Genomic DNA, 866 nt, shown 5'->3' with positions numbered 1-866 from the left:
GAGAGTTGAGGCGGAGCAGCCGGAGGACATCAGAGGGAAAACCAGAAAACATTTCCTCCATAAAATATGATCCAGTTTCACCAGAATCAGTGAAATAGTTGCTGCTGTGTGTGTGTGTGTGTGTGTGTGTGTGTGTGTGTGTGTGTGTGTGTGTGTGTTATTATAAACATGGTGAAATGACCTCTGACCTGATCATGTTTGATCCACGTGACATTAATTAAATTAATCTTTAAAGATCACAGACTGACACGTGACTCAGACTAATGGATTCAAAGTTCGGCTCGGCTCGGCTCGGCTCGGTTCGGTTCGGCTCATCTTCATGTGGATCATTAGTTTGGTCTCTGTGCTCTGATCTGTCACACCTGTGGCTCTTTGTTTTTGTCAGGTGAGTCGGTTCGCTCCGGTCCATTTCAGCCCTGGATTTGGTTCTGTTTGACCCACCTTGAGAGGCGCCTCCAGCAGCTTGTGTATCCCGGCGATCTGCTCGCTGATCGGCAGGTTCTCCTCCAGGCTCACTGTCGGAGGTCTCCGAGGTTCGGGGAAGTTTGTGCAGATGAACGGATCCGAGTCCTCCAGGTACTGGACCCGGCAAACGATGGACGCCATGGCCGAGAGACGGCGACCCGAGTGCGGCTGAGCGTGTGCGGGAGCCTCGGTGAGATGCGTCCAGCTCTGGAGGAGCCTTTAAATGAGGAGAACCCGGTCCAGGAGCTCCGAACACCGTGAAGCTGCTGCGGACACACACTGTACATCCGGTATCAGCTTTCAAAATAAAGGCACGTCTGGAGAAACGACACAGAACTTTAATGAAGACTTGGACTGTTGTGACGTCATCAGTACAAACCTTTATGACGTCACTGGGGGGG

Source organism: Larimichthys crocea, chromosome VIII (assembly GCF_000972845.2).
Source record: "Larimichthys crocea isolate SSNF chromosome VIII, L_crocea_2.0, whole genome shotgun sequence".
NCBI lineage: Eukaryota > Metazoa > Chordata > Actinopteri > Sciaenidae > Larimichthys > Larimichthys crocea.
This window is presented reverse-complemented; position numbering follows the sequence as displayed.